We start from the raw sequence: 13,458 nt of genomic DNA on the forward strand, positions 1-13,458 counted from the left end.
ATGATGTTCCCCCACCACTGCAACAACACACCACCTGCTGATGTTGCCCTGCCACACTACTGTCAATAAATGATAGATGTCCATCTACTGTTTTTAAATAAACTCCCTGGAATCCTAAGTCACTGATGATATTTGGTCAGGGATATGTAAGGGCAATGACATCACCCATATTTTTGCAATGACTTAAGGAGGGAGGGGGAACAAAATTTGTATACGAATGTTGTTATTTCTCTTTGTGTTTGTAAGTAGGATTTTATTTGCACATTAAAGGCACATTGGTTTACTGCACTATGAGAGGCATTTTTTACATGATATTGTTCTGATACTGGTATGGGAATGGCTTACCGACCAGCGGAACCTGGGTCCTAGTCAAGCTATAGGAGTCAGGGTGGAGCTATGTTTATACTGAGTCTTTTAAGACCCCCTATAATTAAGGGGTCTTTCTATCTGGAAAGCCTCCATTTCGCTTATATGGTGGTGGTCCATTCACGTTGGTGGTTTGTTAGATGGAAAGAAGATCAACATTATTGATATTGCATTCTGAAAACGGATGTGTTTTTTCATGAATTGTTTGTGAAGGTTGTCACTCACGTGGACTTTGATTATTTATTGCCCTTTGCATGGAGTGTTTATGATTATATTTACATGTATCACTTGGAACACTTTATTGTGTATTTATTAGTCATTTATATATGGTTTTATATGTGTATAATTTTTCTCACATATAGCGCAACATTTATTGAGAAAAAGTCAGAAGTGACGAAACGCGTCAGTGTCGTGACATCAGACGCAAAACCAGAAGGAGCAGCGCGGCCATCTTTGTTGCTGGTTTAACTATGGTTATGCTGGAACAGGATGGACTTTCATTTTATTGAATGTAAGCAGCAATAAAAATTTTGTTTTATTACTTATACATCCCACTGAATCTTGCTCTTTTTTGCCCTGTGAGGATCGGGGAACAATGCTTATAGTTATCTGCAAGGAGAAAGCTGTTGTACCCTGGAGTATTTAAAATGCTTATGAGAGATGAAAGAGGGTAATAGTTTTTAATCCTACCAGAGTGGTGGCACTTATTTTGGATTGTGGATTATACATACTCACAAGTTGAGCACTTGCTGTGTATTTTCTTGTTGAAGTGTTGGCACTTTTTGCACATATATCACTAGTTTGGTTATTTTGCAGTGGATTCACCTCACCAGTGGGCTGTGTAGGTGTATTCACCCTAATTTTATTTATAGTATTTTACACATGAGATCCACTAAAAGTAGTAATTTTAAATAATAATTTTTTTTTTTTTTCTCTCACGAGTGATTTTTACATGGTATCACAATATTTGATTGTTGTTAAAAGTTAATGCACTATATTTAGTTTATTTTATTTGAGGTTTCCTGGATTTGAAGTGATGAATGGGACAATTTTCAACGCTTGGAAGATTTTATATGAGTGTGGACTCGTGGTGGACTTTTGATGTTTGCATTGTGGACTTTGCATTGTGGATATTTTGGATATATTGGCGGAATGTGGGGTAGGATTTAAGTTTTGGGGAAGGATTGTAGAAAAGGTTTATGATATTTATTTATTATTTAATATGGATAACTATCAAACCCTTCATTACTCTGCCCAGAGTTCCCTGGAAATTAAACACGTTCTGGCTAAATCCTTTCCCTTCTCATTTTTCACTTAAAAACAGAATTACAGAATTATTTTCTGCCCATGAACACTCCCCAGACCTCCTAATACAACAGAACGTGTTAAAAATATTCCTTAGGGGTATCTTTATATCTTAAAACATGGCTGTCAAAAATGCTACCAGGGAACATGAATATCAAGTGACTCAACAGGTCTAAAGACTTGAACAGGAATATATATCCAACACCTTTGAATCTACCAAGGTGGCCTGGTTATCCGCTTAAGTTTTTTTGTCTGGTTAGCCAATTCTCTGTGGTGAAGAAGGGATTCCTTACCAAGTTTGCATTTTATAGAGATGGTAAACAAGCTGGTTAACTAAAAACAAAATATACAAAACTATTAATAAGCTATATGTGATCATATTGAAAATGAAATTAGTGTCCAGATATATTCCACTCAGTGCATATAACATATACTGTATAGAAAAATACATGTTTACATTGAGTGGTCATATACTGCTTAGTAGCACAAGTATTCCCTCCTCAGAGTTCGGTCACAGACTCCACAACCTTTTACACTAACTCAGCCTTGGGGAGGTTTTTCTCTCCTTGGTAACATCGCTATGCTATGCCCTGCAAGCGAATATAAGAGAGGGAAGAAGACTTTCTCCCACCTTTGCACTGGGAAGGGAGGCAAGACAAGGCTGCCCGAAATTCCCCCTATTATTTTCTCTGCCCTTAGCAGTCCTGCTTAGATTGGCAGGTAACATTGAGGACTTTAGATATTGAACAAATCCTGTTTTAGGCTGATGATATGCTCTTGATTTTGAGTGATACAGATTGCTCCCTTAAGACTGTCAATCATCTTTGAATTTGAAAGAAAAATAGGGAAAAACCAGGGGAAAGAGATCCCGCTAGCCTAGGGGTTCCAATGAGGACAATCCGCAGCTTGTAAAGGAAAAATAAACAAATTATTGCAAAACCAAATATCAAAGAAATCAAAAAACATGTATCAAAAGCACATAATATCTGATACCTGCACCACCAACAGAAGGATAAAAGAAAAGACAACATGGCCATTCAAGGACCATCCTTCTGTTGGTGGTGGAGGTATCAGATATTATGTGCTTTTGATACATGTTTTTTGATTTCTTTGATGTTTGATTTTGCAATAAATTTTTGATTTTTCCTTTACAAGCTGCGGGATCTCTTTCCCCTGGTTTTTTCCCTTTTTTCTTGCAGTGTCACGATTGGTTCCGAGGACACCCCCCTTTGTTTCTAAACTGGTGAGTCGGCTGTATTAATGTCATAATCATTTTGGAGTTATCTAAATGTCTGGAACTCCATTGCTAATGATATTACCACTTTATATGTTTTGGGCATCCCGGTTTTTTAACTAATTTTGCTATATATATCTCTGAATTTGACCTGAATCCTGGACCTAGTACCAATTGGTCTAAAGCTGTCCTATTCTCATTTGACAGGACCATTAATCCACTCCTGTCCTCTTTCTGCGCAGTGTAGGTTACAACATCCTTTAAATATCTTAGGGTTCTGAACTTAGCCAGCCTTATGTATTATCACCATATGAATATTATGCCCATGCTATCATGTTTTTGTGATAGAGTTAAACTTTGGAGTAAATTATGGCTATCCTTAATAGGCAGGACCGATCATGTCAAATACATATTTATGCCTGAATCGGGGGCGGACTGACAACTCATGGGGCCCCGGGCAATAGGGGATCATGGGTCCCCTGTGTCCTTGCCCAAACTCAAAAAAGCCTATGAAAAAGGTACCAGGGGCATCTCATGGGGCCCCCTACTGACCCCAGGCCTTCTACCAGTTTCCAAATGGTCAGTCCGCCCCTGGCCTGAATTACTGTATCTGTTGCATAACACCCCAGTGCTTATCCCACTAAAAATTCTTTATATAGTTAACTCTTTTTTTTTAGAACCTTATTGTGGAGGGTTCGTGCACCCAGGGTCAAGCTAAAGCATTTGCAATGTCCCAAAGATGAGGGGGAAGGGGGTGTAGCATTGCCTAAACACTGGTTGTACTATCAACAGCACAGCTACAACATATGGTTGGGGGGTGTCTCAGTGGTTGATGGGGCCTGCTCCAGTTAGAGGTTCCACATGTTCCCTCACTGTACATACTGTATGACCAAATCACAGACCCTTCCTGCTGGCTTGCAATCCCAACATGTTTGTAAATATAATCAAAGCTTTCTTACATATACTGTACATTTATGCATAAGTTTAAGGAAAAGCTAAATAATTGCAACAAGTACTGGTTTTACCGCCTATAGTCCTTTCTGGATGAACAATACTTATTCTGGTCAACTGGCCAAACAACATGCTGTGATATAGTAGATTAATCATCTGCAACACATATTTGGGAGGTAACTTGCCCCCTTTTTGGAATGAAAGTCTCAATTTGGTCTTCCTAATCATATACACTTCACTTTTATTATCTGCAACTTAAGCATGCATTGATGGCCCAGGGGCCTCTCAACTACCCTTGTTTTCAATATTATGCAACATACTAACTACAGGTGTTATTTCTCGCTGTTACACCATGATTCACCATGAGGGTTAGAAGATGAATGTGGGTGATATGGGGGATGGCCAGCATGAGACTGCATTGCAGTCAGTCCATCTAAGTTCCTTGAATGTCACACAAAAACTTTCCCAATTATACATTTTACTGCCTGCTATACTTCTCCAAAGCTTTTTTATAATGGGTTTTCTGCAAGACCCTATGTGTGTCAAGTGCCGAAAAGATCAAGGTGAATTAATGCACGTGAGTTGGGATTGTCTTAAGCTTCATAGATACTGTGCTGTGGTTGTTGCTACAACAAATGCAGCCTTTTAAATTGATCTTAAATTAGATCCTAACTGAAGTATGCTAGTCATATTGGGCACAGTAATGATATCAGAGCATCTTAGAAAAGTGATTTTTTTTAGGTCACTGTTTCAGGCTTATTTTACAATACTGGAAGTTTGAGGAGTCGCTTCATCATACGGGCAATACCCGTCAATTTACACCAGGGATATCCTGCCAAAATTGAAAAAACATGGATGGGTTGGTGGAATAACCCTGGTCTTTCCCCCATAGACCTACTACTATACAGGGTTAAATAACACATTTTACACTCTGCTTAGATTGCTGTTTTTGTTTACTGGTATGTACCTTATTTATGAGCATTGCCCATGTTACAGTACTTTTTGAGTGCATGTCACTTGCTAAGTCTGTGGATCAAACCTTGGACTTTGTCATGACTGCTATGCGTGTACAATGTATTACAAGGTAATTTGTAATTAATTTGTCTTCTTTTTGCTCTGGAAATCTTATTGATGTTCAATAAACTGTTCTCTGAAAAAAAAAAAAAAAAAATATGCCCTGTGTAAAATGCATGCAGCCTATCATTGTAGTGCACAAGGTCAGTCTGTAAAAAGTCTACCGGACATCAGTAGAGATAAGGTATAATTCAGGATGATTCTGGGTTCACCCCAAACCTTATCTGTTTGTACTTTAGAAAAGGTGTGAGCTAACAGACCTGTTCACCCACCCACTGCACCAACACCAGTTGTGCAGGATAAAATTCAGCTGAATGTAGATGGTGGGCTGGGGGCGCTTGCTGACATAATTGTCATGCCAGTATATTGTCAATAACTTTAGTCAGCATGACTACTCCTTTGTTTACATTCAGCTGTTCCTGGTCCTAGCAATGCATCATTATTTGTAGGATGTCAGCAGCTCCCGGATTTCTAGAAACCACTATACTGTTGTAAATTACAGCATTGAAGGTTTTAGTCATTCTCAGGTAGATTGGCTGGAGAGGATCATCTTGAGATATAATTTTTTTGGACATCGTGAGGCATTATTTTAGGGTATTGTGGGGCATTATTTTTGGACACTGTGGGAGATATTTTATATATATTTGGGGCATTAATATTTTAATAAGGAACTTTAGGTATGGTTTGTGTATGTTTATTTACTATTCTACACTTTTGTGACTGAGAAAGCAGAGGTAATATGTCTCCTTTACTTGAGGTAAGGGGGGGGGGGTAGATATTAGGAAACACCCTTATTTTAAAGGAAGGTTTAGAGATTCCAATAAGTTCCCCCTCTCCCTCTGAAGAACCCCACATCCACCAATCCAGGATTGTGGGGATGAGACATGGGGACAAGGTGCTTTGCAAAATCGGCTCCACTGGCAATGTACACTACCCATGCCCCTCTTTCTTTCCTGACTTCATGCTTGGGAAAGGGTCTGGTATAGATTTTGATGAACTACATTTTTTTTGCACGGTGTATTACCTTGAAATTTATACCAGACCTTGGGAGTTTAGTATGCATTTTGGGAATCTATGTTTTTTTTTTGTGTGTGTGTAATCCCTTTTACAATCAATAAATCCAAACAATATCAGACCATTAACCCCCCTGGGGGTATTCCCGAGTGTAGCTCGGGGTAAAGTTTCAGCACCAAAAGCGGTAACCCCCCCGAGCTACACTCGGGAATTCACTGCAGTGTTGCTCCGGGATTCCCTGCAGCACTTACCTTGTCCTGCGCTCCCACATTTTCCCCCTGCAGCCTCTCCGGCCATCTCCTCCAGCCGATGCGGCATCCGGCTTCCGTGTTCTAGTCCCTGCGAGCGTTTGGACGTACGGGGCCTGGAACCGGCGGCAAATCTGAAAATTTAAAAAACTGGCATTTTGTAATACACTAAAATCACATAGTATAACATTCCTGTATCAAACCATTTCACATACATTTTGTCCCGAGTGCTTTGTCCGGCGCCCTGCCTGCATTGTTACTGTTCTTTCTGCCTGGAAACTGAGAAACGTCCATGGCGTCCAAAAAGCGTCCCTTTAGGTCAAAAGCGGTTTTAGACCGGCTAGAGAACAGCGATAGTAAATCAGAACCACTTGCAGAATTGAGTGATAATGATTCGTGGGGGAAATTCATCATCAGACACTGAAAACGATTCTGCGACTGAGCTCAGCGATGTGCGAACTTGGCGCTCTATTTCACATTTCAGTGTTTTTGATTTGATGACATTATTGAATTAAATGTATTATTATATTATTATTATTTTTATGATTATTTATTATATTATAATTTATGATTTCGTGTTTCAAGTTTTATCATACCCGGGATGTTTACTAGACTCTTGTTCGGACAGATTTCAGTGAGGTATTCCTAAAAATTACCAGCGTACAATAAAAAAACGACATATTTCCAGGCAAAAAAATGTACCGCTTTGAGCACAGAAATACTGACATAATCATATGCTAGGGAGGTTAAGGTCTAAATTTAATTTTTTTTTAAATTCCACTTTTGTTTTAGTACATCATGCAGGTGCACCATTTTACACTAAGTATTAAATGTTTTACTTTACACTGTAACTGATGGTTTTCTCGGTGGGAAGTAAAAGCTTTGCTGTTCACAGAACCTCCTGAACAATGGATGAGCCTACAATTAATTTAAACTAAAGTCATTGTATATTGCTTTTAAAAAAAATCTCTAGATACATCTCTAAATAATTTCCCAATATACCAATAATAATTAATGTCATGAAAATATCATACAACACTCCAAATTCCCTGTAGTTCAATGCAATTTATTTTACTGTACTTATAAAAGCCTCCATATTCTGTGTCCTTAGGAAATTGAACATTTAGAGAACAGGGAGTTATGGCTATGCTAATATACTGTATATATTTTTTTATTTTTGCTATTAATATACAATTGTTTAATGAACAAATGCAAACATCTAAAAAATAGACTTTGTTTATGAGATGGTTAACCACAGTTTGCTATTGATATGACTTTCATCCTTCTTGGAATAGATACACATAATGTTTATCGAACATTGTACCAATCTTCTGTTAAAATATCTGCCAACTGGTAGAAGAAGGTAACCTTTTCAAGTTTCTCTTCAAAACTGCCCACAGTGGTTTAATGATATTTAAGCCCAGTAATTGAGCTGGCCAAGGCAGATGTTTAAGTTATTATTATTATTATACAGTATTTATATAGTGTCAAAGGGTTTGTTCAGCGCTGTACAATAGCAAGGAGGACAGAACATGAGACAATACAGTAACAATACAATACACGAGGGGTTCGAGGGCCCTGCTCTTTCGAGCTTACAATCTAGGAGGGAGGGGAAGGTGGTACAGGAGGAAATGGCTGTGGGGAATGAAGTGGTGGGAGGAGTGGAGGAGGTCAGCTGTTAGGTGAGGGTGAGGTAGGCTTCCATGAAGAGGTGGGTCTTCAGGGTGCGCCTGAAGGTGATGAGGGTAGGTGACAGTCTGATGGATCGGGGTAGGGAATTCCAGAGGATGGGGGAAGTCCTGGAGAAATCCTGCAATCGGGCGTGGGAGGAGGAGACCAGGGAGCTAGAGAGTAGGAGGTCCTGTGAGGAGCGAAGGGCATGGTTAGGGTAGTATTTGGATATCAGGTCGGTTAGGTAGTTTGGGGAGGCGTTGTGAATGGCTTTGTAGGTAAGGGTTAGCAGTTTGAATTTGATGCGATGGGCAATTGGGAGCCAGTGAAGGGATTGGCCGAGGGGGGTGGCAGATGTGGAGCGGTTGGTGAGGTGGATGAGTCTCGCCGCTGAGTTCAGGATCAACTGGAGTGGGGATAGCGTTCGTTTGGGTAGGCCAGTGAGAAGGAAGTTGCAATAGTCCAGGCGTGAGATGATGAGGGAGTGTACGAGTTGTTTGGTAGTGTCTGGGGTGAGGAATGTGTGTATCTTGGAGATGTTGCGGAGGTGGAGCCTGCATGATCTTGATAACAATTGGACGGGGTGTAGGAAGGAGAGGTGGGAGTCCAGGGTGACACCCAGGACTTTGGCATGTGGGGTGGGAGTGATGGTGGCATTGTTAGTAGTGATGGAGAGAATGGGGGGTGGCGCGGGGTGGGGGTAAGACCAGGAGCTCGGTTTTGGACAGGTTAAGTTTGAGGAAATGGTCTGATATGTCGTTCAGGAGGTGGGCAATTCGGGCGGAGAGTGAGAGGTTGAGGTGGGGGGTGGAGAGGTAAACTTGTGTGTCGTCGGCATAGAGGTGGTAATTGAAGCCGTGGGTGTGCATTAGTTTGCCAAGGGAGGAGGTATAGATGGAGAAGAGGAGGGGTCCGAGGACAGAGCCTTGGGGGACCCCAACAGAGAGGGATAGGGGAGGTGGCAGTGTTATAGGTGACACTGAAGGAGCGTTGGGAAAGGTAGGAGGAGAACCAGGAGAGAGCAGCGTCACTGATGCCAAGGAAGTGCAGTTTAGTAAGGAGGAGGGGGTGGTCGACTGTGTTGAAGGCCGCGGAGAGGTCAAGGAGCAGGAGGACAGAATAGTGGCCATTAGCTTTGGTGGTTAGCAGGTCGTTTCTGATTTTAAGTAGGGCGGTTTCGGTTCATTATATATATATAAGTTCATTATAATCTTTTAATGAGCTGTCCAGGTTTTATGATATTAACACCATATTTTTAGCATTAGTATTTGTAATTAAAGATTTAGGAAGTTCAGCTTTTCCATGTACAGTATGTTGGTTTTGTGACATTCTGTGTTGATTACAGTATTTTTGTGGAAACTTTGTCTTCATGGTGGATATTGAGTTATGTGACACTTTTGCTGAAGTAGTTCTTTGGTCAAAATCCTTATTAGTCTTTAAACGTTCCTGTCCATCAGTTTCATTTTTCTTTTACAATTCTCCTTCACCAATAAAACCTTACTGTGCATTTTTGTTTGCAGTCATAACCGGTATGAGTACCAATACTTTTGGTCAAGTACTCGCTGATACCAAGTACTTATACTTTACCAATACAAACTGTATGGACGCAAACTGCACCGCAAAGAATAGCATGCAAATTGAACAGGAGTGCTATTCCTATCTGAATCACATGCAGTTTCCCCACTGCTGTTGAACTACTATTGCTAGTCAGGTCAGTAGCACTTGTGTTTGGAAATATACCCCTGAGTCTCTAATGGCTTGTTCTTAGGGATCCTTCTCAGATGGTGTACCATCATGCATGCAGATAAAATGCCAGGGAGCATCTCATAGCGTAACACCAGTCAATTAGTAAAACACACAGAATTATTATTACAAAATCACACTCATATTTGTAGGTGCCTATAAGAAACGGCACTGGGTATGTATGACTTGCCTAGGGAGGAAAAGTTGGCCGTGGCTGTGCATGTGCTCCAACAGGAGGATATGACGTTAATGGAAGTGATGTCAGCTCATAGACCACACCTCAACCGGTTTCGTCCTAATTGGATGTCTTCAGGAATTTAAAGTTAGAAGCTGACTGGCTACCATGCACAGCTGCACCAGATTTTGCACTCTCCAGTTTTAGAAAAATCAACCCCAATGTGTAATACACTACCATTCAACCTGGTTGTAAAGAAAAAGATCAGATAAAGAAAAAAAAGAATCCAAACATTTGTTTGTTGAGGGTACCCTACAGAAATAGAATAAAGAGTATGTGCTCAAAATATTGAAACTTTAAAAGTACCTGAGTCCATATCTGTTATACAAAAATATCTTTACTTGAGGCTTAAAATGTACTTTCAGGGCCCAGGGTCAGTAGGGGGCCCCATGAGATGTCCCTGGTACCTTTCATAGGCTTTTTTAGGTGTGGTTTGAGTGTGGGCAAGGACACAGGGGCCCCACGATCCCCTATTGCCCGGGGGCCCCATGAGTTGTCAGTCCGCCCCTGGTGCCGACTGTGCCTGAATAACAAAGATCAGCATATAAAAACAGTGATCTAGGAGTGCAAACAAATTATGATGAAAGGAATAAAAAAAGTATACCAAACATATATATATAAAAAAACCTTTAACTGTTACCAAAGGCTTTTAATTCCTAAAAAAAACTGTAAAATATTACTGGCTTCAGTGATATTGTGATACATATGAATAAATTATGTGCAAAATGGTAACAACACAGATGGAAAACTGACTGCCCCTTTTATTTAGGCCTCATGTACAATGGACGTTTTACAGCTGCTCTTTATATTTCTCTTGCCTCTAAACTCCCCTGCACTTTATCCTATGTGTCCAGGCACACATAGACTTTTAGTAGCATTTAGTAGCATTGAAGTTTAGCGGCAAGAAAAAAAAAACATTGCCAGTGCATCCAGGAGCAGCAGAGTTTCGGCAGAAAAACACTTGAAATATGTAAACGCTTCTAAATGCATGTAAGCTATTCATTAATGCTAGTTTACTGCTTGATTTTTAATGTCCATAATAAATTATTTACTCTGGCCGATGAAATTAATTAACGTCCAAATGCTTGACATTGCTAAACGCGTTACCCACTTTTACAAGCATCAGGAGGTTTTTTTTTTAAACTGGTCTCCCCAGGCCCTGCATTCACTATATCTGGTCTCCCCAGGCCCTGCATTCACTATATCTGGTCTCCCCGGACCCTGCGTTCACTATATCTGGTCTCCCCAGGCCCTGCATTCACTATATCTGGTCTCCCCGGACCCTGCATTCACTATATCTGGTCTCCCTGGACCCTGCATTCACTATATCTGGTCTCCCTGGACCCTGCATTCACTATATCCGCTCTCCCCGGACCCTACATTCACTATATCCGCTCTCCCTGGACCCTGCATTCACTATATCCGCTCTCCCCGGACCCTGCATTCACTATATCCGGTCTCCCCGGACCCTGCATTCACTATATCCGCTCTCACCGGACCCTGCATTCACTATATCCGGTCTCCACGGACCCTGCATTCTCTATATCCGTCTCCCGGACCCCGCATTCACTATATCCGGTCTCCACGGACCCTGCATTCACTATATCCGGTCTCCCCGGACCCTGCATTCACTATATCCGGTCTCCACGGACCCTGCATTCACTATATCCGGTCTCCCCGCACCCTGCATTCACTATATCTGGTCTCCCCGGACCCTGCATTCACTATATCCGGACTCCCCGGACCCTGCATTCACTATATCCGGACTCCCCGGACCCTGCATTCATTATATCTGGTCTCCCCGGACCCTGCATTCACTATATCCGGTCTCCACGGACCCCGCATTCACTATATCTGGTCTCCCACAGTACACAGAACATGAAAATGCAAATATTATAGCAAATATGAACTGCTAAATACATTTTCTCATCAGCAGTTAGAGCTGTTAAGTACATCAAGGGAATGAATAAGGTTCAAGCGGACAGTGTCAGTCTTCAGCAGAGCACTGGTTAAAGCTTGTAGGAGGAGTTTTCATTCTCCCCTGATTGTCCTATGAGGTTTCAGGACCCCTGACCTTCTGTCTGGACAGTGCTGATTGGCCCTGTGCTGATCAAATGCTCTCTCCCAAGAAAAAAAAACTGAGCATGTGCTGCTTGCCCCCAAGGCTCTGTTCTATCAGCAGATGGACGAGGGACATTAGATGAAGGGGAGGATCAGGGAAGACAGGATCAAACAGCCTTTCCACACAATGCAGCAGATTAATCCTTTAGGTTCCACAGTGAGTATAACAAGCACACTTTACTGCAGATACAGACTGATTTTACTGTTGTGGATTTAGTAACACTTTAAGATAAGTACATACTGACAACAATAAAGAAAGTTCAATTTTTAGGAATTGCTGGTATACATTGTACAGTGAACATCTAACCAAGTTGAACTATGTAGACACTGTTAAACACTGTCCACCCCATGTGCAATCTGTTCAAGGTCAATGGTGTGACTTCATAGTAGTGTATATAAGTACATATTTGGATTGGATCAAAATGTCAATGGTGGATGACATCAGGTATAAATTACAGAAAGTGCAGATTTCCCAGTAAACACCATAAATATTAGCCACCCTCTGTTGACTGACTCACTACCTCTCCTTGACTACTTTTTAAGTAAAATAATACTTTTCTAAGATTAGGTTTTAACTTTCCTCCAGTTAGTTTGATGTCTCGTCCTCATGTTCTTGATCTTGGTGTCATATTGAAAATACTGCTCTCTTGAACCTTATTCATCTCCTTGATGTACTTAAAGATTTTAGTCATGTCTCCCCTTTTCCGTCTTTCCTCCAGACTGTACATATTAGGTTCCTAAAGTCTCTCTTGATATGTTTTTTTTTTTGTATTAACAATTTTTATTGGTTTTCAAATAAGTAAATTATAAACAGAACAGAGAGAAACATCGATGGCATAGCTACATATAATCATGTCCAATAGAATCATACAAAGTCATACAAAATCAGTGCAGAAACAATCAGGATCTTAGATTCGAGCCGGCAAAGAGGAAATGAAGGAATCCCACGGGAGCCAAATCAACTCAAATACAGCAGACAAACAATTATGTAAAGCAGTCAAATACTCCATCCGTCTTACTTCAGCAATAAGTTTGTACAAAGTCAGCAGTGTGGGGGGAGTAGAAGATAACCAACCCATAGGAATACTTCTCCTGGCCGCGGTCAACACGTGAGCAGCAAGTTTTCTGGCTGGATTAGATAGACCCGGGAATGGCAAGCCCAGCAAAAAATGCAAAGGGTCAAAAGGGAGCGAGGCATGCAGCATTGATTGCAACAAGGAACGGACATCCTCCCAAAAAGGAACAATAGATTTACAAGTCCAAAAAATATGATAGAGAGAACCTGAATCCTTACCACAGCGCCAGCAGACAGGAGAAGCACTCGGGTTGAAAGCATGAAGAACCTCAGGTGTTTTGTACCATAACATCAAAATCTTATAAATGTTTTCCTTAAAAACCACACAAACAGAAGATTTAGATGCATTTACCCAAACATTCTTCCACGTCAGTAAATCAATATCACGTTGTACAAACTGAGACCACCTACGCATGTAAAG

Source organism: Staurois parvus, unplaced genomic scaffold, assembly GCF_062004578.1.
Source record: "Staurois parvus isolate SC_StPar_1 unplaced genomic scaffold, SC_StPar_1.0 ptg000470l, whole genome shotgun sequence".
NCBI lineage: Eukaryota > Metazoa > Chordata > Amphibia > Anura > Ranidae > Staurois > Staurois parvus.